Below are 25,695 nucleotides of genomic sequence, written 5' to 3' on the forward strand. Positions count from 1 at the left end.
TATTTTAAGCACACACAGAACATCAACAGTTCTCTAATTATACACAGGAAAACAATAATAAAAGAATAATATGAATGTGCATTTTTCTGAAGCTCCTCTTTTATTAGCATTCTAGGGATAAAGATGCGTGCCTCTGAGAAAAGCAGTACAAGTTTTTTTAAGATTCTTCTCCACATTTTCAACTTATGTAACACACCTGAAAGCTAGAAGAAATTCAGTATGCATAGAATTATAAATACATTTTTGATGGTGACTTGATATACTATATTAAATATTTTGGTACTTTCATGGTTTAAGGAGAACCTTAAAGGTATACTCCAAACTGATGTACACTCGGAAATAATTAGCATTGAGGTATTATAAATCCATTGTAACTACCTCACTTTTAAAGAAACTAAATTTTAAGAAGTTTAACAAAGAAAATGGATTTGAATTACTGTTCTATTCTTATTCTTGCACCTTTAAAATCACCTTACAATGTGTGTAGGCAGCTGAATGATGGTCTTAATTTGATCATCAGATTCCCTCTAAATGTCTCCTTTACCTTTTTGTATAAACGTGAAGATTTAATTTCTATCTACACCTTAGGAGAGGAGTTTTTATGAGCAAATTATGCAGAAACAAAGGAAGAACACAGCAAGTGTCTAAAAGGAAGTCCTCAGGGCAGGAAATGCAGCAGAATATAATTTTATCAAGTAATTCAAACAAACTAGAGTTTGATCAGGACACTAGAGTGAACTTACTGACCTACTGAAAAACATTTTAAATCCTGTGTAATTCAACTGGTAATGCCGGTGATTTTACAACTTTTGTAGACATCTTCAAACAATGTCCCACTCATCACACTGAAGGGGATGTACTGTAGTAGTGTCTAAAAGGGAAAAGTGACACTTACATTTCTTGGAGTTGCTGACCTTCCTCAGGGAAGTGCCCTTGCTTAGGTCAAGGGCACTTCAGGGAAGTACTGATGGTTAGGGCACTGTGTCTCAGTCTGCATGTACTGCGTCTCTAATCAGCTTACAGTCTACAGCAACATTTCCATCACTCATGATTGGGCCGCCTTCTCCATGCGTTTTCTCCAGCTTCTCCATGAGAAGTTTTCCTCGTACAACGAAACACTCATCTCTGAATTCTGCAACGTTTTACTGACAATCTAAACTATGCTGCTCTGTTTTTTGCCTTGTACTTCAGACTCTAAGAATGCCTTTTTCATCTGCAAAGACTTTCCTGTTATTCCACACATGCTTCTTGCCAATGCTAACAGATACACAAAGCATGTGTTAGTTTTTAACAAGTTTCATATTGCTATATGTTCATACTGTCAAGTCATATTGACAATAATTCTAGCAAGTTCATGTTGTCAAATTTTTATTATTTCTTCAACACTGGGCTCTTTCCTTAGCACTTCTATCCAGTAAAAATACTTGTCTTGGGTGTCAAGTTCTTGGGTGTCAGTTCGGTTTCAGAAACATTTTCTTTCTTTCAGATATTTTTGCTTTATTGTGATAATTTCAGGATAACAATGCTGTTTCTGCTAAGGTTTTTAAACACAGCAATGTACTCTTTACCAGAAACATAGCTTAATTAAAATCTGTCTGGGAAAAATAGGGAACATGGTAGCTTTGGCCCAGAAGACTTTTCTGATGGGGAATTCAAAACCTGGATCTAACAATATGATCAGTGAGCTTTGGGATTGTCGAATCTGTAACAGGTTCATGTTTTATCATTATTATGAAAGTTAGTGGCCTAGCTAGCCTCTTTCTCAGCTTAAGAGGAAACAGCTTTTGCCCTCATTCTTGTAAATCCTCAGCATTTTAGCCATATCAGAACAAACATGTACCTACTAAACAGATGGCATTGGTATTTCATCTACTAGGTTTAGGGAAAACACCATTTATCTCCTCTCCTGTATCAAGGAGTCATTTATAAAATGAACTAAAAAGGAATATCACAAACACACGTAAAATCCTCATGAGCTACAAAAACTTTTGATTATAAAAAATATTTTCCTATAGATTTACTTTCCTCATGAGCTACAAAAACTTGTGATTATAAAAAATATTTTCCTATAGATTTACTTTCTGGAGTCATCTTAATCAATACTGAGTACAGACAGATGATTTTTTTCTCCATTGAAACATGCCAGAAATGCCCTCATTTACTCTAAATTGCATCTGACATTCTGATATCATCAGACTACTCCAGGCACTCTAGCTGTTGAAATATTTCCTGAGGAAAAACTACTTGACCTGTCAACACAATTACTGCCCTATTACAAGGCAAACAGATGCTTAGAAAAAGTACCATAGCATTCATGTTCTATTCAGGGCTTTTATAGAAAAGCTTCTGAACTGAGCTCATGAAGGAGTATTCATCACTAAAAAAACATTCTTCACTGATGCTAGGAATCTCTCTAATACACCTTTCTTTTGGGATTCTCATGTCTTTGGTAATCTTTTCATATGACATAGTTTTCCTCTAATAAGGTCTTTCTGCTTTGATCTTTTATAAAGCTCAGAATGCTACTGTGAAAGAAGAAAAAAAAAAAACCCAACAGGTGTTTATGGATTACAGTACTTCTTTCCCTGGAAGTAAAAAATCCTATGATTTTCGTACATATTAAAAATAGAAACAAAGAACTAAAAAACCCAAAACAATTTTTTCTCCTTTTAGAAAGGAGAAAAGAAAAAACAAGACCACTTACACAAAAATGTGAGCACTTTCTTCTACATCTTTACCATGCTTTATCAGTCATTCCCTTACATCCATTTCCACTCTTACACTGTCACAAATACAAACACTGCCTCTCACTAAATAGATCTCTTGTCAAATCAAGAATTTCAGACTAAAAGTGGATGGCATCATTTGTATGGGGAAGCCTGCTCCCTTTTGGACAAAGTACTTGACTATGATTGGTCCCTATTAAACCACCCTATAAATAATGGAGCCACTGGGATGAGGTACAACTGCAGGAAAGCGTATCAGATACTGCGGGCAGACCCGTGTCTAATCTCCCATTTTCCTGCTGTGATAAGATGTGAGCAAACTTCTCTGGGCACAGACAGATCTTCACTAAGACCAGCTGTGCCTCTGTTGTGACTGCAGAATAGTACAGGTATAATTGTATCTTCCAAATGCTGGGGAGGCGGGGGAGGGGAAGAAAAAAAAAAGCCTGTGTTGGGGTGCAGTTACAAAAATCCTACTCGGGGACCCCCAACTATCTCCCTTCAGGAACTACTGAGGCATACATAAATGTATATACATGCACACACACACACACATATATATATGCATTGTTCCTTTATGGTTGTGTTTCAAACATGTATTTACTTCCCAGAACTACAGTAAAAAGTAAAACTCCTTTGCATACCATAGATCACACTATGATTGCACAGAGGGAGCTGTGAAATGAATGTATAAAGTCAGTGAAAATACATGAAGAGCAAAACAAAAAAATTATCCTCTTTCTTGCAAGAAATCAATGAAACCACTAAAAAGAGACTGAACTGCTTAGCCAACGGCCTGCATATTTTTAGGGTCAAAGTTACAGTGATATTAAATATTACAGTACAGCGTGTTGCCAAGAGGAATATATTTTTATTTTTACAGAAGAGTTTTTACAGAGACAGCAATAACAAAACTGTTATGGACAAGATAGTGATAGCACAGTAAAACAAAGACACAACTAACTATTTTTTCCCACAACTAAATTTTACCCCAGCCCCAAAATCTTCTTTCAAGGTTCACTATGGTCTATTGTTTCTCATAATTCAGAAAGAAGTTGCCAGAAAAAGATCTATCAGAGTGTTATGCCAAAAACATTGATTCAAAACATTATTCTTTTTCCAGGAAGTCAAAACCTGGAATATCTGTTCAATTTCCAAACACACACAAAAAAGTGCCTTGGACAGAGAGTTGATGATACTGTAAATTTTCATTACCGTAAGACCTAAGAAAGTCTGGCTTCTTCCAGAAGGATCAGGGTCCAAGTGCAGATGGATCCACAAGTCATAACTTTGTTTTTCCTTCCTTTTGACATTTTTAGCAAATTTGCTGCTAAGCAAGACATCTCAGAACTAAAGACCATGAATTCTAGAAGGAAGTTGCCACAACCAAACGGAAGGTGAATGAAAAGATTCATCCATTAAAAAAAAAAAAAAAAAAAATCCAGGAGAAATTCTACATTATTACAGCAGTTTCAAAGTTCTATAGCCTTACAGGATTAAGACAAAATGCCACATTTCATTCAAAGTTTCAGATAAAGATCACTGTGGTTCTACTAGGTAGCAGACCCACAAGATAGGTTATTTTACATTCCAGTAAGTGTCTTCATTTGACTTTTTAAAAATCAGTAGTTGTGGCAGGCTGGCATTTCCAAAGCTAATACGTGGGGATTAACTCCCCTTCGTTGTTCAGGTCTGTCTCTACTCAGTTCCAAGTCTAGAGGCTACAGTTGTATAAATTATGTCAGTTTCTCAGCCATGAATATTAGCCTTCACTTATTGTTAAGCAAGAACACTTGGACCCCATTATACTTCATTCCTTATCTGAAATTTATTGGTCTATCTTTAGAATTGCTAAAACCTTTGCTGAACGGATGGCTCAATGGACTGGCTCCATGAGTCAGAGTGGCAAAATGAGGCAGGTTCCTCTTTCAGACCAAGGTTATTTTGTCATCTGAAACAGTCTGCAGTATTCTGCTTTAAATATAAAGCACAGAAATTATTGCAGGAACAAAAACAACTTGCTTATCATACTCCTAGAATAGGCAAGCTTCTATAAAGCTGGCCAAGCCTTCCCAGTGCCACATTCTAGAGTCTATAAAAACCATGTCATGGTTTTTTTTTTTTTTTTTTTTTTTTTTTTTTTTTTTTTTTTTTTTGAAAAGCTTCTAGCTTCTGCTAGGAGCACAGACCAGGTAAATGTTTTGCTACAGACACACTGTAAGCACGATCTCTCAATGGAAATTACACTCACAAAGAATTGACACCCACAGAGGTATGGGAAAAAAGGTACACATTTCTGTTTTTTGAAAGGAAGATGTGATACTAGCTCACACAGCCAGGCTGACAACAGTAAGGATGACTTTCTTAAAATCTATCTAATAATTAGAAATATAGAAGCACAGCATTGTTCAGGTTAGAAGGCACCTTAAAGACCACTTACTTCCAAATCCCCTGTTATAGGCAGAAATACCTTTCCCCAGACCAAGTTGCTCAGAATCCCATCCAATATCACCTTGAAGACTGCCAGGGACATTTACAAGTTCTCTGGGCAACCAGTTCAAGTGCCTCAACACTCCCCAATAAAGCATTTTTAATTTAACAGCGTTTCTGTTAGGAAAGGAATGCTTCTCTTGAAAAATACTGTCATCCAATGATTGTCCCAGCTCTTCCTGACTATGTTTTATGAGGACACAGACATCATAAAAGATAGACTGCTTTGTAAAAGAGACTCTTCATCAGTGCATCAGCCATTCAGAAAATACTAAGTCTGTATCTCTCCCCATATCAGCCTTTATCATCAGAACAAGCAGCACAGATAAAACTTACTTCTCATTGGTATAAAGATAGAACAGTCTCTTAACAGGCAGGAACTAATTTTAACCAGCAAACAAACTGAAACCTAACCTCACCTCTCACATAAAACATAGAATGTTCCAGAAACACTACACAGAGAGAGAGAGGTATGACCCCACTCTTCCCATCCGGCAAAATAAGCCCATTAGCAACCCCTGGACCAACTAAATACTCTTGATAAGGCAAATTTATCACTCTGGGCAGAAAGAGGATGCACCTGGCCTCAGTGTGTTCTGGGCCAATAGGCAGTATTTCCCTATCTCTTGCATGACAAACTGCCAGGTTGGAAATAACAGCTGGTAGTCAGGCCTCTTTTTTGATGGTGTGCTGTTCTCTGCACAGCATCAACAGCTACATCTCTAAATGGTCCACTGGTAATTGTCACTATGGATCGTTGCTGTGTCAGGATAACAAAAAGCTACTTCCATTTGATGAAATTTGTCTCTTGAGAGCTGGAGGTAACTGGATTTCCCACTAGCAACATCATGGCCTCAACACACTGCTGCTTCCAAGTGAACACAGCTCTGTATCCTTTTCAGAAAACATGTTCCACTAGGTTTGAGTTTACTCATCCCATACTGGGGGGTTTCCCCTGCACTTTTGTGCATAGAAGTACCTGCAGAGCAGATCTTTGATGCCTTTACTGGATGATGACTGTCACACAGTTATTGCCTGCACCTGAGGCAGCATGAGATTTCTTGCCAGCTGCACTGATAACTGAGAATGGAAAAAATACCCAAAACCTCCCTTAATGACCACCTCAATTCTGGGGTGTCACAACTGTTCAGAGCAATGCTCTGGTACTTATCTTAAGTAAGTGATCATTTTCACTTCACAGCAGCAAGATGCTCGCTGATTTAAAAGATAGCTAATCTGGTTATCCAACTTGGAAAAATAATCTTTACTTAAACATCCTTGCTTGCTTTACTAACTCTTGAGCAAAACACTGTGGAATTCATATGAATTCTATGAAATGCAGCGGTGACATTTATAACTTTTTGCCAAATTTGACAATACTAGTGCTGCTTCCTTTGCTCAACATCCCACATATTTCAGATATTGAGCAACAGGGTTTAAAAAAAAGTATCCCTGCCCATGGTAGTGCAGTTGAAGATAAATTATCTTTAAGGTCCCTTCCAATCTAAACCTTTCTGTGATTCTATGGTATCAAAGATTGCCACCTTGACAAAATTTTAGGTTTGTGGTTTTTTGCATAGATTGATCTTCTTGATTCAAGTTATCAAATTTGGTCTCTTTCCCAGAGTAAGAACTTATCCATAAGCAACTGTTTATTACACACATATCAGCTACCTTTTCTATGTTCTCTCCAAACAAAATAACTAAAAGATTTTTTTTTCAGTTGAAGCTTTTCTGTAATGCACTTTACAAGAATTTTAGGGGGGGAAAGATTGTCTTTATAGCATATTTCTAACCTCAGGTTTTGAATGAAGAAAATCAACTTTTCAGGCAACCCTATAAAAAATCAAGAAATCAATTTTGTAAAACTCAGGTAGATTGTTTTAAACTGAGCCAATCTTGAAATTGACACTAGAACTTTTTAAAGCAGAACTACATACTCAGTGGTCAGCAACACACATTTTAGCATTTAGATCTAGCATACCACATGTTCTCAGTCACAGGGGCTTTAGCTAAAACACATACTGTCTCTATATGTTCTGGATTCTATTTCTTCTATGGTCTTAAAAGTTTTGTGGTTCCTTCCTCTTTTTTCCCCCACTCATTTACTTTGTTATTTTATAGAAACGGCGGGGGGTGGGGGGGTGGGGGGAAATAAGAGAATGTTCCTCCAAGATGGTAGGGATGGGCTGTGGGTGATGCATGAAATGGTGACACCTTACTCATTTTACTGAATCTGTTGTTTAAGATAAGGATTTATGACATTAAAATATTTGAGCAATTGTCTGATTCCTTGGTACATATCCTACTCTAACACTTCCTGAATGTGTTTTCTCTAGTTTCCTCCAATCATGATTGTGTTTCCTATCAATTTCAATGCCACCCCTAGCCTAGATACTGTCTCAGGGATTTACATGGCTGGACTTCCACACTACCATGCCAGAAGTCCTGCTTCTTTATCACAGCTTTTAGCACCTTATATCTTACTTCTGTTCAATGTCAGTGCTGAAAAATTCCTTCTGCTGCCTCTTTCAATTTTTAAAGAAGGCAAAGTTGTTGGAATTTTTAATCGACATTTTTTCCACTCAAGCACCTGGGAATCTGTATCTGTTTGGAGGAACACTATCTCAAAGCAAATGAGAGCAAAACTGGAGAAATGACAGAGTAATCCCACCTTGTCAAACAACATATTCTAACATCAGTTTACTACAAACTGAGTGATAGTGAAACTGGACAAACTATCCATAATCATACTCCTGTATCCTGGTTATTTAAGTTCTAATACATGTAAATTTTAAATTATTTGCTCTGGTACCTGGTACAAAGGGAAGCAGCATTTTGCATATCATGGAATCACAGGGTAGCTTGGGTTGGAGGGACCTTAAAGATCATCTAGATTCAATCCCCCTGTCACAGGCAGAAACACCTTTCACTGGACCAGGTTTTCTCAGAGCCCCATCCTGGGGGGCCAGCCCCGACCTGGCCTTGAACACTTGTGGGATGGGACATCCACAACTTCCCTGGGCAAACTGTTCCAGTACCTTACCACCCTCACTGTAAACAATTTCTTCCTAATATGTAATGTAAACCAACAGAGTTTTAAGCCATTCTGCCTTGTCCTGTCACTATATGCTCTTATAAAATGTCTATCTTTTTTCTGGGTTTCCTTCAGGTACTGCAAGGCTGCAATTAGGTAATCCGGAATGCTTCTCTTTTCCAGGCTGAGCAATCCCAACTATCTCAGACTTTCCTCATAGGAAAAGTGCTGCATCCCTCCAATCACCTTTGTGGCCTTCTCTGGACCCACTCCAGTAGTTCCACGTCCTCCCTGTGCTGGGACCCCAGATCTGGATGCACAATTCCAGGTGGGCTGTCTCCAGAGCAGAGCAGAGGGGCAGAATCCCCTCCCTCCCCTGCTGCCCACACTGCTTGGGATGCAGCCCAGGACAAATTTGGCTTTCTGGGCTGGGAGAGCCAATGGTTGGGTCATGTACAGCCTCTCCCCTACCAGCACCCCCAAATCCTTGTCCCCAGGGCTGGTCTCCATCTGCTCATCCCCCAGCCTGTGTTGGTACTGGGGATTGTCCTGACCCAGTGCAGCACCTTTAACCTTGTTAAATCTCCTCAGGTTCCTATGGCCTCACTTCTTGAGCTTATCCAGGTCCCTCTGAATGGTAGCCTATCTTTCAGGTGTGTCAACTGCACCTCTCAGCTCAGTGTTATCTAAAAATTTCTTGAGCATGCACTTGATCCCTTTATCTGTCATTAATGAAGGTATTAAATAACACCGGTCTCAATATAGATATACTGAAGTCACTTTATAACATTAGGATCCCTGTAAGTCTCAAAAGTATTTTTACCTTTGTGGCAAGCACATTTCTCTCTCTCTCAGGATTTTTATAAAGGTGCACAGAGAGAAGTGAAAGAGAAAACAATTTCTATTTCTGCTCCTTGTTTTTCTCTTGTGGAATGTGTTTGGAGATTGTTTACCTAGAGCGAATGCCTGGTTGGATCACAGTGGATTGTTTGGGCCTGATGGCCAATCGGATCCACCTGTGTCTGGACTCTGGCGAACAGGGTCACAAGTTGTGAGGGAGATAGATATGATAGAGAGAGTAGCATGTAATTTTTAGTATCCTCTTTTATATTGTATATTAATGTATCATAGCATAATTATAATAAAGAAATCATTCAGCCTTCTGAAATAAGTCAGACATCATCATTCTTCCCATTGGGTTCGCCGACATCTACAACATACCTTTTCTTTCATTTTCACAAGTGCAACACTTAAGAAGTATCATTAATCATCGTATGTAAAGGCACAGAAGACATAATCTAATCTCAAATTTGGAATGCATACACAAACTACAAAATTGTATTTTATTTCTTTGAGGCAGGCAATGTTTCTGTGTCAAACACAATTTTTATTTGTTAATTATCATTTGCTACAGCAAATCCTGGAAATTTTCTTTTTGGTTCAGGGTCATACAGGCTCCTTCACACTTCCTGCATTTGCAGTGCTGATGTTTTCCAATCACCCCAACAATGAAGAAGTCAGTGGGAAATGTTTTCTTCTGCTTAACTGTATGCCTTTACATTACCCTGTGTCATGAAATTAAAAGGTAAACAGTATCTGCTATGTACCCTTGCTACTGGAACCTTAAAATACAATGCAAATACTAAGCAAGAGCTTTGTGATCAAATGATTTTACCATGCCTTAAATAAATATTAATAATTGTGTATTGCACTATCCTACACCACACAAAAGACTGGGGAAGGATACTGCAAAGACCAAAGTTTCTTTTTTTTCATGAGAATGATTGAAAGGCTAAAATCCAACTGCAGAAATTAATAATGTTTTTCTGTAAAAGTAGTACAGATATTAAAAACCCTTTTTTCTAAAAGCATTTCTAGAAATGCCAGGTGAGACATCTAGTGAGCTGCCCTCTGCTCCTCCACCAAGATTTTCTTCTTTCATCAAATGCAAGCAAAACTACTGTTAAATAGAACTACAAAATTGTTTCTCTACAATGAATTGGGATTTTACTTTTTCTTAAATTAGAAATTAAGAAGATGATACTGTAAATCCTTGGAAGATGAGAAGTCTTCATTCTTATGGCTGAACCTTACTACTGACACCCACAAACACGTGCAAGTCCATCTTCAGCTTTGTAACAGATACCTTGAGTGGTACAAGCACTCTTGCCCCACTGGAACAACTCACTTAAGCACATGTTTACATTCAAGCAAAAAAACAGGTAGTTTTTAGAAGCAGCTAGTGGTTTATTTTGAGCACAACATAACAGATTAGAAGACTCATTTAGAATGATTTTTCTTTGACTATCACTCACATTTACAGATGACTCTTGTATTCTTTGTAATTATGATATAAACCCTGACAAGTTCCCCTTTTCAGCTGTGCTATTCTGGAGCTAAACACATGCAACTGAAGGCAGATTCTGTCACAGTTTGTGTAATGTGTACACAAAGGATCTTGGGGTACTGACCCAAAAGTCTGTAAAGCTGGAAAAAGGATAATACTACCTAGAATTTTCAGTAGATTCAGATGCAAACAGATTTCTTACACTTATAGTATTCAAATCAGCAATGGGATTGGACTCATTGTTTTCTGCTAAATATTGCATCTTGAAAAAGGATTAAGAAGGAAAAAAGAAGCGTAATTTGCAAAAAATGAGAAAATTATCATTGAGAGACCATGACTTATGAACACAACATACATTTCAGAACTGATTTCTCCTGCTTCCAATACTTCTTTCCTAATAGATTCAGAAGATAAGTTGGGAGACTAAAGAAATTACTCTGGATTTTTTTTTTTTGGCCATTGGTATCTTCAAACGTGCTTAAGACAAGCTTATAATTTCATCGACAGTCTTTGAAACTGTTATTTTGTACTCAACATAAACTGCTAGCTAATTCTAAAAATAAATTTGTTTTTGTCTTCCTGTGGGTTTGGATCAATTCTGCTCTTGTATCAGATTGCAACAATGTGCAAAAGGGAAAGCTGCACAGTGCACCCTTGCTTTGACAGAGTGCTAATGTTTTTTAACTGAAAAAAAACCTGAACATGTCAACTGTATTTATCATGGTATTTTGTAGTGATTTTAAGTGATTATGAAAACCAAAAGAATGATATACTTTTGTCTATTTCAGCCATTTTAAAAATAATTACATCTGATTTCAAACTCTTTAGTTAAAATATACATATCTATGACTATAATCTTTCTTGCTCATGAGATAACTGTCACAATATAAAGAACATTCAAACTTCCTTATTTATCTCTCAATGCTCAACAGAGGGATGCAGAAAAAAAAAAAAAAAAAAAAAAAAAAAGAAGAAGTCACAGTTCCTCTAAAGGGACTGCCTCAATCGACACCGCTACACTGCATGGCCTCCAAGCCTGTAAAAATACAGAGCTTTGCATGCTGAAACTACATGCATCTGTACCGGATGGCTGTGTCCATGGATTACTCCATGGATTCAACCCAAGGACTCAGGAGATCTACACTTCTGTGGATTAGAAATAAACCTAATGGAAAATAACATTTAAAAATCCTATAAACTGTTAATGCCTTAAAGATGAATAATTTAATTTTAAATTTACCTTAAATAATTGTTTTACAATATATCATGTAACTTGGCCAGACTCAGACTCTACTTGCCACTCTTCTAATGGATTTTTTTCATCTAACAAAAGTCTTGTTTTACTTTGTCCAAGAAAACATCAGATAACATTACTTCAAACTAATCTAGACAGCTACAACATAAAGTGCATGCAGTACAGTGCTAACAAAGATATCTGAATAATGCTGGCAGAACACAAAACTAAGAGAAATTTCTAGGGCACCCAGGCTCGTAGAATCGACTACTAGTGATACAATAACCACAGCTGTTTTCTTGGAAACAAAATAGGGAAGTTTGGTAAGAGAACCCGCTTTTTTAAAGATTTTTTTTTTCCAGGCATAAATCCTTCACAGACTATGCACCATTCAGATAGTCGCCCTACTTTTGTGTATACTTGGATCTGTTTAAAACCTGCCACCACAGTAACGTCTCGCAACAAAGCAAAATCAATTTTCTTTTGCACCTAAGTTTTAGATTTGAATTCCTGAGACGCTGGGCTAGTGGTATTTATTTTTCGAAGCACCGCAATAAAGGAAGGTTTCAGGCTGGTGGTGCGTTTCCAGCCGCCCGCTCCCAACGCGAATGCTCCAATCTGCCGCCTCTCCTTGGGACTGTGTCCCAGGTGCTTCAGCCTCCCTCCCCCTCGCTGCTCAGCGCTCCGGCTCTCCTTTCTGCCGGTGTCCCGGACACCTACAACCCCGCAGCGGGGACAGCAGCGCCGCCCGCTCCGGCTCCGTCCGCGTCCCTGGCCCTGGCCCCGGCCCCGGCCCCGGCCCCGGCCCTGTCCGCGTCCCTGGCCCCGTCTACGTCCCTGGCCCCGGCCCCGTCCGCGTCCCTGGCCCCGGCCCCGTCCGCGTCCCCGGCCCCGGCCCTGTCCGCGTCCCTGTCCCCGTCTACGTCCCTGGCCCCGGCCCCGTCCGCGTCCCCGGCCCCGGCCACGTCCCTGGCCCCGGCCCCGTCCGCGTCCCTGGCCCCGGCCCCGGCGGGGAAGGAGCGGTGGCGCCGGGCCGGTCGCCCTCCCGCTCCCTGTGCTGGCGGCCGGGAGCCGCTGCTCACCGCTGCCTCGGGGTCACTCGGCTCCGCGCCGCCGCCTCCTTTCGACAGGCAGCACTCGAGCGGGCGGCTCTGTTGTGCCGAGCCGTGCCGGGCTGCGGCCGGAGCGGGGCCGGACCCTCTCTTAGCGCCGCCGGATTCGCCGCTTCCTCGTTTTCGCTCGCAGCCGCGGCCGCTTCCTCAGAGCGGTGTGGGCTAGCGCTCCCTCCTCTCCAGCGGGCGCGGCCGCCGTACCCCGGACCCCTCTTTCGGGTGGCGGCCCCGGCGAAAGGGCCGGGCACCGCGCCGCTGCAGCCCCGGAACCGCCGGCGTCTCTTCTCCAGCGGGCTAGGCGCCGTCCTTCTCCTCCGGACCCCGCGGCACGGGCTGCTCGGGACCCCGACGTGCGTCCCTTGCTGCCCCCTGACGGGGCCGTCCTTGGGACCCCGCGGTGCCGGGTCTCCTTGGGACCCCTGGCTTGGGCTTCTTGTAGCGCCAGTGTCGCCTCGCGGGCATCTGACTTTGGAAGATGAACGCGTCGTTGCTCAGCACCACGCTGGGGACAGAGGATCCAAGTGTGTCAGTTGCAGCTTGTCGAGCGGGAAAAAACGAGTGTGTGCATATTGGTGCACATGCCAGTTGCCAATTGGTGAATTCTGGAACATTGAAGTTCTTTGGTGCTTTGTGTGTACGTCGCCGAGAAAAGGACTCTCTCAGAAGGTCTCCTTTTGGAGGAGCAAAGGGGCCTGCCATAGCATAGTATCACCCTTCCTGCTGTATTTCACACAAAAATTTCTCCCATATTTTGATCAAACATTTGTAGCAGCTCCAGGTGTGAAGGAGACTCCAGTGTCCCAGACACTTAGCTTGAAGGAAAAGCCCTCTTCAAGGCCTCCTCAACACCCTGTGTGATGGAATTAATTCCTGTTGGAAGCTGAGACCACACAGCCAAAAAGTGCCTCTATCCTTCAACCATAACTGCCCAGGGACAAACCACTCCTGATGCAGGTCACACAGGACTGGGTGGCGCGGGGGGCCTTTGGTGAGGGGAGAGTGGGCAGGTCTTCAGCGGTGACCGTGCTGCACGACACAATGTGGTGTCCCGTGATGGGAAGTCCTTGCAACAGGAAAAATCCACTTCCTTCTTCCCCATAATAAATCGGTGTTAGCACTGTTGTGGGGTACAAGCGTTATTTTCAGTCAAAACACTGTCTGTCTTTCCTTATTGCAAAATGGACTGTATACCCACCTGATATTCAATAGAGCTCCCGAAGTACTAATCTCTCATATTTTGTGCTATTTAAAAAGGTCTCTGGTTTTGGTTTGTTTCAGTGAGACTTTTGGCAATTGCTGTAATGGCAGTGCATTTCTTATTGGCATTATCTGCATGTTAGAAAAAAGAGAATAACTTAGAAAATTCTTAGACCTGTTTTCATGGTATTCTTTTCCTATCAACAACCAAGTGTAAGCAGATCTGCATGAAAAGCTTTTGGAAAGTCATTATTGGACTATGAACTGTTTTTTAAGGGGAAGTCTTACTTTCAGTTGGTGAAAAAAATCACCACTACTGCATAAGCAATTGTACTGGACCTTGCTGGGAAGGAATTAGCTTTCATTACAGCAGCCAATATGGTGCTGTATCTTTGATTTTGGCTAAAAGAGTACTGATACCACACTAATAGTTTGTCTGTCCCTGTACACTACTTGCACAATGTCAAGGCTTTCTCCACTTTACACTTTACCTCTGTCCCCAGTGTATAAGCTAGGGGTGCACAAGAAGTTGGGAAGGGACAGAGCTGGGACAGTTGCCTGCAAATGAACAAAGCCCTTATCATGATTAGCACTCAAAACTGGGTATAGATGAAGGAGGGTGGAAGGATGTGGGCTTCTTCCAAGGCGGCCACCAAGCTGATATTTGCTGGTTGTTTCTGTGCTCATGGGAGGTGATGGGCGACCAGCTCTGCATCATTTGGTGTGGTTGTGATCTTGTTGTTTTCCCCTTCACCTTTTAAATTATGTTTATCTTGACACATGGCTTTTTTTGATCTCCCTTCTCTGTCATCAGTCCTGCTGGGCAGGGGAACTGAGCATTTGGCTGTGTGGATGCTTGGCTGCTGGCCCAGGTCAGCTTATGGCACCAGTGGAGGGGAAACCCAGTAAGTGAAGCAAAGAATTTTTAGGCTGTTCATAGTTTACTTTTTCTTTCATTTCGTACGAGATTTAATACAAACAGCTGAGTTCTGTGATACTGATTTTTGGTAAGGTGTTCACAACAGTGGGGTACCTTATTTAATGTTGTACATGTAATGTTTTATATTAGCATATCCTAGCATATATATTGTCATTCTGAAGCTTTCCTGTGATGTGTGGCCAGCTCTGTTTAAGGCCAGCAACCAAAAAAGTAAAATAATTCCTTTTTTTTTCTGGAAATGTTTAATAAGTATGAATCTGGATTTTCTGGAAAGATTCAGTAAATGTGTGGATTTTCCTACCCAACATGAATATATACAGTAGAAATTAATAATTTTTATATGGCGTCCAAATAGTTGTGCAGTACAATAACTGCAACATTTAACTTTGTAATACTCAATACTTTTTGGGAGTATCTGAGAGAGTTTCAATGCTTTCACTATAGCATTATATTTAGAAAGACCTCTGCTTTCAGTGGCCATGACTGTTTGCTTAAATTATTTATTAGAATATTCTCAAACCTCATTTCTTTACTATATTGAGTCAAGGATCAGTAAAATTTATAAGAACAAATTACGCAATTGAGCCTCTCCAAAATTTGCAAATTTGAATTGTCTATTCTCTTGCTTTCCTGCTACATCTGTTGCCTTCCTTCTGTCTTCATTGTTACGGGGACTGGGTGGTTTGGAGAAAATACAGGTAGGAATGTTGGACTAAGACTTTCTTCAGTGAAGCTGCCATACTGAGGCATTATTTTTTATTTTGTTCTCCAAGAGGGAAGTTTTAGGTTGGTTTCTATCCTACAAGTGTAGACAACTTTTGCAGATACTGTTTGCCCTGCTAGAATTCTGCTCGAGCACAAGGGGTAGTACTGTGGCTTACCCTTTAGGTGATTACAGGCTGAAGGTGGGCATTTTCTGAAATACTATCTGCATTTCTATAGTAGGGAGTGCCTAAGTTAAACTGATGCTTTGTTGTCTGATTAAATGTGAAATTCCCTAAAATGCGTAGCAACAAGAGATGCAATGCCACAGACAGACAATTTTATTTGAGGTTCAAATTCTCAACACGTGACCATACCTACAGCTAAAAGTAAAGAGTCTCTATGATAGAAGAAATTAGTGTCAGTAAGATGGGACTGTACATCTCTACAAAAAGAATGCAGAAGTGATGCATTTTACTTAAGGCATATAAAATTTCTGCACAGATCATTGAATTCAGTCATGGTTTGAACAAAAAATATGTGCTATTTTAATTTTGATGGAAGCAGTGATTCCATGTTAGCACAATAGCAGGAAACAACATTTAGAGAAAATCAAGAGTCAATAGCCTGAAAGCAATGTTGTGACACAAAAGCAAATGCCATAGAATCATAGAATCATGGAATGGTTTGGATTGGAAATGACCTTAAAGATCATTTCAACACTGCCACAGGCAGAGCCACTTTTTACTACAGATGTCCTGTATTAGAGTCAGAAAAACTGAACTGGATCAGGAGCTTCAAAAAGTAAGGACCATCATCTCAAATATTTTGGCCTCCTTCTGTTATCCAAGGAGTTGCAAAGATCCCTCTTTTATGTAAAACCAGGTCTGAAATATTTCATAGCTTTTAAATACTAGGTATATGTGTTCCATACAATTTTCACTTACTTATAATTCAATTTAAGTGGAAAACACTAGTGGCAATCCCTAGGGGAAACTCAGAACACTTAAACAGAAATAAACTGGGGGAGATGTCCAACAAATTCATTTAATTGCCTGTTCATTGTAAGAATCTATAAATTATGACTGTTTTGGTTACATACTAATTTACTGCTTTGACCAGAAATGTAAGTAGCAATACTTTTTGCTATATGAAATCAAGAGTAAATTCAGGGCTGTGAAGGGAAGGTATTTTCTTTATCAGTTCATAGTAATTATATCTGTGTTATTTTATATCTTTATAAATATAACTATTTTAATAATATATTTAAAAATATAATAAAAAATAATATATTTTTGCATGCAATAGCAATATCTATCACCCTTCCCCTCTATTTTTACCTCAAAATAAGAACTGTGTCACACTTTAAAGTGTTCATAGTTTTGCTTACCAGTGAGTCAGAGTAGTTGTAGGATGTACTTTTTACAAATTAAAGACTGTGATATGAAGAGGTATGATGTCTAAATTTAAAATTTTATGTGGGGCAATGCCAGCTAAGATTGTAGGTTAGTTGAGAAAAGATGTGTTTTGAGCCTAGATGGCTTTACAAAATATGTACTTACATGGAAACGAAGATTTAGACCAGTCTGGTCTTTATGACTTCCTCTGCTGCTTGCCCATGACTTTTTCAGGTTTTGTTTTTTATAGAAATTATGTGTCTAAATGAATTAAAATGAATATTAAAGAATGGTGCATTGCATGAAAACACTGGCTGAAAGAAGGAAAAGCATATACAATAGCAAGTTATGACTGGACAAAAAAAATGGGGTTTTTTTAAAAGTAAATCTTTCTGTAAAATAATTACCTAATTGTAGCACAGAAAATAACTGTGGGCAACAAGGAGATGATAAACTGATTTTTAAGAGGATTTGAGCAAAATTCTTAAGAAGAATTTATTAGCATTAGCAATCTCTGATTTGAATGAAAACCACCCTGAAGGTGAAAAAAAAAAGAGGGAGGGTACTTAATAATCTTTTAACTGTCAGAAGACTGAATAACTATGGGGGGATTCTGTTTCAGCACCATTTCCAAGGCACTCCAGTCTGTAAAATGCTGGATATGTCCATAGCCTCTGACAACCATCTTGGACTGTCACAGTTAGCAAAAATGACAGTGTTGGGAGCCCTAGGGTCAGAGCTGATGACTGCATTGACATCAACAGAAGCATTTTTTTTCATCATCGGTTTTGTACATAGAGCATGGAGAGCACATTTTCTGCATCCTGTTCTATTTGTGATTCCCCCTGGCTGCAGCATCAGTTAATGGATGGGGTAATCCACCTTTCCTCCTCTTGCGTACTGTGATGATTAACACCTAGGTGGGCATTCCTCTGCTGCCATCTTAGAAATGCAAAAACGAGCAGTACTGGATGGAAACATGCCGTAAGAGGGAACTGCACTGGGCGAGATGTGCGGTATTATTAGCTATCACGCCTCCTGGTCATATGCATTGGCATTTCCAATTTCATTCTAAGGCTATTATACATTCATGTGGATAATAAAACACCTGCATTTATACTGAATCTAGACATAAGTAAATAGAGACAAATAGGTGAAATTTTCAGGTCCTTAAGAGATACAGAAATGAAAACACTAAAAAATATTCCCATTGTAAGCCTACAAGAGACACACAAAGCTCCTGATTTTTTAGTTTCAACTGAAACATGGTTGGACTAAGTATAACCTTTATAACTTTTAAATAGTACAAATTACTTCAATAGTTATATATATATATATATATATATATATATATATATATATATATATATATGCATACTTACAAATAGAAGCCAATTCAGTATAAACCCACTTATGGTACTTTCCTGTAATAGTTCTCCTAAATTTTCCTGACATGCCTTTGTCAATGATCCCCTCTATAATCTCAAGGAACAGTGAGGAGACATGAGGGAGAGAGACCCTGCAAGAATCAGCTAGGATGCAGCTGTAGCTTTGTTCCCTGTGTAACACTTATCAGCTGTTTCCTACAGAGCCAATCACTCAGTCTTTGCACTGTGGTCAAGGGTCTTGTATTTGCTTAAATGCAGTGTTGGCACACGCTGCATCTGTGCATTTATGCTTTAGTCTCTTAAACACTTCTAGAAAATGAATTAGCTGTCACCCATAATGCTCAGAACTAGTAATCTGAGATGGACCTACACTGCTTTCTGAAGAAGCAGAAAGACTATACCAAATAGCAAGAAATACTCCCCTTTGTGGAGACACACAACATGTCATTTTGTGAAGCCAGTTTATAATTGTCTCACTATCTGATTGATGCACAAAAGGCAGATGTACTGTTTCTGGACTGTGCCAACTCTGGAAGAGCTATGAAGCATTTCCACATCACTGCACCTGAACTAATGAGTCCTGCCAGATCTGAGCTGACCTTGTATCACACTCATAAATATCTTCTAGCTGAACAACATGGGCACCTTCAATCCAGCATTCACTGTCAAATGAATCAGGCTACAAAATATGATAAAATTATAATCAAAATATTAACTATCTGTTAACATGACCTAAATTCCTGCCTTTACAGTAATAAATATTTCGTTAATATCAGAGTGTCATGAATAATTTAATTTTAACTTTTTTGCTGCTGCAAGGTATCTGGGGTCTTCATGCTGAGATGATGTAGTCTAAGGAATGTCTTGAAGTTGCACAAATGGCACTTTTCAGTCTTCCATGATATTTTATTTTCTGAGACTTGATTTAGCAATGATGTAACTTTTCTACAGCCTATGTCTGAATAAAAACTACACTAAAGTGTGTTAAAAAAAAAATCTGAACTCTTCCAAAAGCTTTGAATACCACTATCTTATCCATGATCAAATTGATTTGGGAATCTTTGGATTGCAAGAATGTTAACATTGCTTTCAATGTACAGGAAGAGCAGAAGTTTTGCTATTTAAATGAATATGCCATTTATTCTGGTACTTGTTACCTAATTTTCTGTATACAAAAGAATTTTACCAGAAAGAAACTATACTTCTAACAGCTATAATAATGCATGTCATCAAGAAGACAGATTTTCTGCCAAAAAGCATAAGGGTTTCACAATCAGGGATTAATAATCCTGAAATTTTAGGATGATTTTCTAGTTTTTCTTTAGTCCAGATGATAAGAAAGAAATACCACTTGATCAGGTCTAATAACATGTTTATCCCTGTAGCTATACAAATACACACACACACACTTATTTTAAAATGTCTTTAAACAGTCTTCATTGTTCTATCTTGGACTAAATCAGTTAGAACATAAACATTACTTTAAAACACACTTGCTTATAGAATTATGCAGAGCCATCAGAAGGAATTAAATCAATGTAATTACTTTTTTCTTTTTTTCCCATTGTTACCCCACAGAAAAGGTGTAGGTGCTCTGGTCAAGAATGGAAGCATCACATGGCCATACAAAAGCTTTTGAGCTCTAGGGGACAAGACAGGAGCAATATCCATTTTAAATAAAACTGAGGCTTAAAAATACTTAGAACGGGTCATGAATATGGGAAACTGAAAGATCTCTTTTATCTTCCCCAAATAAGAACATAGGAAAAATAATCTTAACCAAATTTCTTTCAAAGTTCACCCAAGTGCACACACAAAAGCATTTGTAGCTCCTTGTGAACTGAAACCATTTGAGATCTCATAGTTTTGAAATAGAAAGCAGAAGTTACCTTGATTTTAATCTTATTTACATTGATGTTATACAACAGTGACTTCTCTATGTCTGGTAGACTTCTTAATGCTGTCAAAATTTTCTTTATGCCTATATTATATGTTGTTTCCAGATATTTTCATAGTTAAACAAAATTCTTAAGAAGCTGCACAGAGAAATGGAAAGAACAAACCTTGTATGAAAAAGAACATTTTTCTAAATTATTTTTCCAATGTAGACATGTGCTTGTGACAAAGAGAAAAAAACAATAGTTAGAAAACCAGCACTTGGGGTGCTTAGTCAGACACTGTACCGTAGGTATCACTCATTGGGGTGGAAGTAGAAGCACTAAACTATGCCTTTCAACATTAATCACATATGAATAATGTCCTTCCAAAAGAGTTACAATCATTAATCACATATGAATAATGTCCTTCCAAAAGAGTTACAATCACAGCACCTATAACAGCAAGTGACGGCTAAAGAAATAAGGCATGCTATATGTGAAGCATCAAAAGCTTTTTTTTTCAGTTTCTTTTCTTATTTTTTTTAATGTATGTCTAAATGTGTGATTCAGCAGGCAAAAATAATTCAAATAAAACAGTTTGAAATTTGGAGTTATTTAAAACAATGGGTTTCCTTTGGCTCTCTGCGTCTGAAGCAAGACGGGGTGGTTTTGTCAGGGTTTTTTTATTGAGCAAAAAATGTCTTTTCTGTATGCAAAATTTTCCAAATGCAAATCATGAAGGTCCATGTGTGAATGCTGTATATATTGCCATGTTATAATGGGGAAAATCAGACTTTGTGTTTGAAAACAGGTACACTATGGGAAAAGTTTGAAGGGAGATATGTTCAAAAGACATATCTCCAGATGGCTCCAGACACCCAAATAACACTTGGATCTGGTCTGGAGTGTTGGAGTTGCACTAAAATACATGGAGAGCTAATGCTTGTTTCCTACTCCCTACCTAGCCTGATTCATTTCTTGCAAGTCATACAAGAGATTGGTTTGCCAAACCAATCTGTGTATCTGACCCCTACATGCTGCGTTTGCAAGGATGGGAGACATGCACCATGGAAAACAGAAATAATTGCATTTCACCAAGATTTTAGAAAGCACTGTAAATGGATACCATTGCCCTAGATTGTATTCAGTTATTCTTCCATCTTGCAGTCTTCCAAATAATTTAAAGGCAGCTCCACAGTGGTTGCACTTTTTATCAATTTCACTAGTGATACAAGAAAAAAGTTTATAAAAAGATGCTGATGGATGAAGGAGATTGTAAGAGTATAGTTTAGAGAAATATTTATACTGTAACAACTTTCCTTGGATTCTAGCTTGAAGAGGCATTTCCATTGCATTTGTGAGATGTACTGTATTCTTGTTGGGGACCGTGCACTTTTTCAGACCTCACTTTTAGGCCTTCCAAAATCCATCTAGAAGAACATTCTGGTTACTTTCCTCTCCCCATCACTTATTTTTACAGAATACCACTTTATCTTAATTAATTATTTGCTTCTCTTTGTGGGCTGCAGTAGTTACAACCAAAGTGTAATTGCTTTCCCAACTTATTCATACACTTTTTATAGCTTGAAAAATGGATCAATAGAAACTGAGACAGGTGGTCCTAGTTGGCTTTTGCATCTCAGGAGCCAAATAGGTTTTGATTCCATTAGTTGGGTATTTCAGGGAATTCAGGGCATCCGGAAGGCACCTCCCGGGTTCTCCATTAAATGTGTTAAGAGAAACAGTGAGCTATTGAGGTGACTTTGATTACATGGAATAAGCATTTTTTATGAGAGATTTTAGTCAACTTTGAGGCTGATCCTGTGTTCATATTTTTTAAAGTTGCTATTGCAATAGTTTACAACATTTATATTATTACAATTTTTATTTTCTATGTTGCTGTTAATATATCTTGTCTTATTTGTGTTTCAAAGCTTAGAAATCTGTGATGAGCATTGTTTTGAACTTACTAGGATCTCAGCTGTGTGTATCTATATTAGTATAAGGCAGTGGTAGATCCATGACCATAGGGAGAGAACATTTACTCTCTGTGATTCCCTACATCTACTCATGGACCTGTGTAGGTTTGGAGTTCCCAGCATGCTTCTCTCTCTCTCTGTCTCTTTCTCTCTTCTAGTCTCTCCACAACATATATTCTTTTTTTATCACGTTTGTGCTCTTGTAAGATGAACAATTTTTTTTCAGTAAAGTAAATGTCAGTGAAAGGGCAGCAAACTTTGAACAATTTGGCCATATATAAATGCAGGCTGCAAGTATTACTACCTTTGAATTTCTATCTCCTTTGTAGCACTGTATGCTGCATTAGACCAACTAATGCAATATAATTTTGTATTGAATACAATAAATTACAGAAAAATATTATATCAGAGCATTATTTTTAATTGTACCAAGTCAATAAATATCTGTGTAAGTCAACACAGGCAGGCAGCACAAAACCATGGCTGAAATGCAAAGAGTATGTTTATTTCATTACCTCGCTGGTGGGAGGATCCTGCAGTAACACCAGGTGTTGAGAGACACTCAAGCAGGAACAGAGGCACTGTCGGGCTCAGCCCACCCTAATGAACTTGTTTGTGCCCATTTATAATGGACTCATGCACCTGTAGTTTACCACCCTGCTGTCACCTCCCTTGTACTTTTTTATGGTCACTTTTTGGAGCTTTGATCTTCTCTTTCCCAAGACAGGCAGCTGAAGCATGTTAATGAGGGTGCCTCCAAATCTCACCAAACACCAATGTTATCTCTACACGGAAATTCTACTTCTCAAAACAGACAAAGTAGACATAAAATATGGCATTTTCCACACTATTATTTTCCAGGCTTTGGCATTCCCAGCTGCAAGGTTACTTGAGATAATATGCCATCCTCCTCACCATTCTTTTGCTTTCAACCCCTTCTTCCCAACAACATCTTATTCAGAAGTTCAGCAATACTTCATAGTGGGACTCCACAAAGTAAGTTTCTGGTTTCTTTTTTCCATTTATTATAACTGATATAACATCATGGAAGTACATGACAAGTCAGGGATTTATAAGTCAAATCTCCAGCCCTGGGGATGTAAAAACAAACATGACAAATAATAATATTTTGTGTAGATAGAAATAATACAAAAATAAAAAGAAAAAAGGCAAGATATTTGGCCTAAGGAACAGTATGCATTGACATGCATATAGAAATAATACAATAAAAGACCACTGAGGTCACAAAATTAAATATTTGAAGGTAAGAAATGTAGAATTGAAGATCCTAGGCAGTGTTTTAAGTCATTCTGCTTGACTACATCTGTCTTCTGGAATTGCATGGCCCTTAAGCTGTCTTTTCCAGGACCCCTGACTCATATCATAGATAGGGTAGACTTGCTCGGGTGGCGAATCAGGTTGGATAGACATAAATTTTGCTAATGAAATTCATATGGTTTTTTTTTTTAGCTGGACTGGGCATTATTTGATGAATGAGGATTTTGTGTGTGAAAGAAGTGCTAAACATTAAATACACGTAGACTTTTAAAGGACAGTAATTCTGCATTGAGTCTTCTCTGTGGTAACTCTTCACTACAGCTGAGAGTGTCTTTCTGTGTGTTAGTTTACTGCTCTTTCAGAGAGGAAGGCCCTTCCTCCATCTGCCTCTCCTCCTCCCTCCCTGTGCTGGGGGCTGTTAGTGACTGCCTACACAAGGGGGTTAGGAACACAGCTGATGTCATGTCAGCCTGGATTATAGCCTACTGCACTGCACATTTTGATGGTAGATGAGCATTAATAAAAAATCCAAAATACTGGCTTCTGGAATAACTGCCAATGCCCTCATGAAGTGAATGAAGCAGGGGTTCTGCAAAAAAATTGTGTTTATACAACTAGGGATCATGTACTATACAGCATGCACATAGTGAATTTATAGTAGGTTACATGTGTCTTTATTCTTGAATCTTATCTTTTGAGATCCTAGCTTTGTAACTGTAATGCATAACTTAGCCAGACTAATATGAGAAAACCATTAAATTTCTCACAAAATATCCCATAACATTTATTGGATCCTAATTTCACTGTACAAAATACTACAATTCATCACTGAAGAGCTGAATAGCAAAAAAAAACTTTATTCTAGCATTCTGAGGGAAAAAAAAAAAGCACTGCTTCTGATACAGTTTAAATGAAATTATGAAAGATCCAATTTTATGCAGACAATGAAGCATGCAAAAAATCATTTTTAAAGGCCGTGGTCTGATGGAGTTATAAACAACTGACATCAGAGCTTTCTGGAAAGGTCAGGAACCTCAGTGCTATACAGTGCTACAACTTCATCTACAGCATTTACCTTTTTCTGTGTTTTGTTTATATTGTTTTTTCCCAGTGGGTAAAAATATTCAGAGGTTATTTCAGGACTTGAATGTGAGAAGGAGGACAAACTAAGTAAGTCTTTTATATGACTTTTTTTCATATGTTCTTTTATGTTTCACAAATGTTCTTGAAATCTCTCCTTGTAAATTTAAGGGCCTACAAGAAAATTTGTGAACCATGTGATCAGCTGAACTGTGTCTTCCCAGGAGTTCAAACTGAAGAGAGGCAATATATACATCAGGTAAATAAGAGTAACATGAAATGGATGGCTGATGACTGATGGTTTATATAGAAGTCTTTGTCTACTTGAAAAATCTACAGTGTCTGCAGAAATCTTTACCTTCACAGAGGGTATTTAACTGATACCCCCTTTGTTAGTTTTGAAGAAAATGGAGAATGATGGATAGAGGGATCTGCATATACTGGACACTAACAGCAATTGAGCTGAGTTTTACCAGGGGCACGTTTTTTGAATATGCTGAATATTCAAGTATAATTTGCTGAATATGCTGAATGTAAGCTGAAAAGATGCCTGTTCTGTGAATCAGTTAAGTGTCTTTATCCTATACTGTCAGTTGCTAGTAGTAACTGCTATGTCTGTCCACAGTTTCTCTCCTTTTGATTTGTTTTTGTAATGCATGGCAGTGCTTCATCACTTAATAGGTACTTGGATGTTGAATGGCAAAAAAGTGGATGAAATAGACCTTGGGGTCTAAAACTACTTTTGGAATGCGCACATCAGTCAATATGAGATGGCTGCATATAATATTTAGTTATGCAAATGACTAAGTAGTAACTAAATAACTAAAAATAATTTATTAATTTAGAAAAAGCAAATATCAATGAAGAAAAGTTAACTGGTGTGGTGAGTAGGACTCCCCTAATGTCATCTT

General features: G+C 38.7%; 1 protein-coding gene across 4 annotated transcripts in view; it reads right to left on the reverse strand.

Annotated features, from left to right (window-relative positions):
- SYK (spleen associated tyrosine kinase) overlaps positions 1-13,159 on the reverse strand; it is a 47,056-nt gene extending 33,897 nt beyond the window's left edge. For 2 of the 4 annotated variants that reach the window (XM_068177470.1, XM_068177467.1), the window contains exon 1: positions 12,917-13,159. The gene's annotated coding sequence lies outside the window, so the exon portion shown is untranslated. Of the gene's footprint in view, positions 1-2,763; positions 2,785-5,552; positions 5,667-12,916 lie in introns of those variants that run through there. The other 2 variants (XM_068177468.1, XM_068177469.1) reach the window with 2 other exon arrangements.
- Positions 13,160-25,695: the final 12,536 nt, after the last annotated feature.

Source organism: Anomalospiza imberbis, chromosome Z (assembly GCF_031753505.1).
Source record: "Anomalospiza imberbis isolate Cuckoo-Finch-1a 21T00152 chromosome Z, ASM3175350v1, whole genome shotgun sequence".
Lineage (NCBI taxonomy): Eukaryota > Metazoa > Chordata > Aves > Passeriformes > Viduidae > Anomalospiza > Anomalospiza imberbis.